This window comes from Phocoena sinus, chromosome X (assembly GCF_008692025.1).
Source record: "Phocoena sinus isolate mPhoSin1 chromosome X, mPhoSin1.pri, whole genome shotgun sequence".
In the NCBI taxonomy this organism is placed as follows: Eukaryota; Metazoa; Chordata; class Mammalia; order Artiodactyla; family Phocoenidae; genus Phocoena; species Phocoena sinus.
The window spans coordinates 32,987,327-32,989,968 of NC_045784.1; the positions used below are offsets into that span (position 1 = coordinate 32,987,327).

The 2,642-nt window shown below is 47.3% G+C and overlaps 1 pseudogene; it reads right to left on the bottom strand.

Moving 5' to 3' along the window:
- Window positions 1–652: 652 nt before the first annotated feature.
- On the bottom strand, window positions 653–1,197 carry LOC116747054 (annotated as a pseudogene).
- Window positions 1,198–2,642: the final 1,445 nt, after the last annotated feature.

The window sequence follows — 2,642 nt, forward strand, 5'->3', positions numbered from 1 at the left end:
TTGTCCTGGGTGACATTGTCATAGAGGGACCCTGCCATACCTGTTCAGGACCCCAGGCTGCTACCCAGAAGTGATAAATGTTCACATTCACATAATTTAATGAACTAAAAGTTTTCAGGAAAAGTTGAAGACACCCTTTATTTTATTTCCTGTCCAATCCCATTCTTCACTTCTTCCTAAGAGGCAACCAGTATTTTGTATTCCATACTAAGGTTTTTTATATATTGATATATAATTTTACCATGCACAGGTACCCACATAGACTAGGGCTTAGAAGACCCACCCCACCCCACCTCTCTACACTGATTTTGTTTATAAGGGTGAGATTGATTTTGTGTTTTCCAGGGTCCCAAGGAAGACCATCTCCCTCCCTCTGTGGTGATCCTGAGCTGCATGTGGACCAAGCCGGGGTGTGTTCAGAGACTCCTGGATGCCTGCTTTAAAATTTAAAAGGTGAGAGATTTGCCCACATGAATCAACCAGAGACCTTTATTTATTTATGAACCAATAACTTTATTGGAAGAAACGGAAAAAACTGGAAGAAAAAAACTTAAGTGAACTTCTTCTGCAAGGGCACTATTGCCGTCTGCATGGCAGGCATGGTGACCAGGGCTCTGGTCACCCCATGGCTCTGGGGAAGTCCAGTCCAGGCTCAGTTCTTGTCGCTGTCGCCCAGGGTGAGCTTGTCAAAGAGGTACCCTGCCAGGTCGACGTCCGGGGCCCCCATCATGCTCAGGGTGGTGACACGACCCTCCAGCTCTCTGATGAACGCCACCTGCTGGCTGAGGTAGTGAGTTTCCAGGAAGTGGTGCAGGTGGGGGTCGCTCTTGTTGGTGACCAGCTGGTACAGGTGGAGCAGGCGTTCACGAGTTTCTCCAGGAACAAGGCGCACTTCATGGCCTTGAGGCCGCTCTTCCACTTGTCCCTGACTGGCTTCCTGATGTGTTGGAAGTTGAGGCGGCCCCCGCGCTGGTTCTGCAGGCGCATCAGGCCCTGGGCCCGCCCGCTGTGCTCGTGGGAGCGGTGCAGGAAAAACCGGGTGAAGTGCTTCAAGGCCACGTCGTCGCGGTCGAGGTAAACGGCCGCGGCCAGGCACACGAAGGAGGCGTGGAGCTCCAGGGTGAAATGGCTGTTGATGGCGGCCTCGCAGTCGGGGTGGTAGTTCTGGCGCACCTGCGAGGGCGGCACGGGCAGCATGGCGGATAGCACGGGCAGCGTGTCGGGCCTGAAGGCCAAGGTGAAGGCGAAGCCGCTGGGCCCGCGGTAGGTGCCTCAGAGCGCTCCCATGTGGTCGAAGAGGGCGGCCACTCTGCGATGGATCGGAAGGCGGGTCCATTACCTGGGTTTGGGAGGAGGGAAAGGAGGTTCTGGTTCCGTTACGGGGGGGTGGGGTCGGGGGGCGGGGGATTGGGAGGGTGGATGTGCACGGAGGGCGGGGCGTGAAAGCTGTGTCCCAGGTTCCATCCAGGCCTGGGTGAGGCAGGCCGACTGCGCTGAGCACCTGGCATCTATTAATCTTTAAATTTTGCAATAATATTTCTATTTTCCCAGGACTTTCTCTTGTTCTCTAATTGCTCCCTTTTACAGCACCCTGTTCTCATTTTATAAACCAACTGTCCTCCTTAAAATTCTGAGAATATGAATTTGGATTTTTTTGGTAAATTCTTTTCCATTTCCTGTATTATATTTATTTTTTCTCCAGAAATAGTTCTGTTTGTTCATCGTGATCCTCTCTTTCACTTTCCTCAAATATCTGGCAAACATTTGTCCATTCATATTTGGGAGTAAAGGACTCATGTGATTAGCCTAGGTAACTAGCATGGATCTGATCTACAGTTGGGACGGCCATTTCATTAATAGGCATCTCCTCTGTATGGGAGAGTGGAGCATGTCAATTAGGGAGCAGTCTTCTCCTTTGGGAGTACATGGCATAAAACTTTCAGGTAGTATAGGGACCCTTCCAAATGCCCAAAGCATGGCATTTCTCTGACGTCGGAAGACTTAAGTGGATCTCTCTTCAGATAGATGTGTCCTTCTGTTTTGTTTCCCTTCTGTTGTGCGGGTCTGCAGTTGTCTCAAGTCTGCTCTAATTTGGGTTCACTTCCTGGACAAGTAATTCACTGTCTTTGGAGTATAGTTTTGGGAGATTAACACAGATCAAATGCCACTTTAACTTTGTCCAACGTAAGAAAGATTGGCGTAGAGTCAGAGCATGGTAGCGGCAAACAAAACTGTTGTTCAGAGAGTAGTTCTTTAATCTAACAGTCCACTCAGTACCTTCTGCACTGCTTTGACTTCATTGAATCTGTTCTTGAACTTTCTTTGAATGTGCTTGGCTTTCTACTACAGGTATATTGTTTTATTTTCCTTTATTTTTAAAACTTGAAGTATAGTTGATTTACAGTACTATATTAGTTTCCGGTGTACAACATAGTGATTTAATATTTTTATAGGTTATACTCCATTCAAAGTTGTTATAAAATATTGGCTCTCTTCCCTGTGCTATACAATATATCCTTGTAGCTTATTTATTTTATACATAGTAGTTTGTACCTCTTAATCCCCTACCCCTATCTTGCCCCTACTCTTTTTTTTTTTACATCTTTATTGCAGTATAATTGCTTTACAATGGTGTGTTAGTT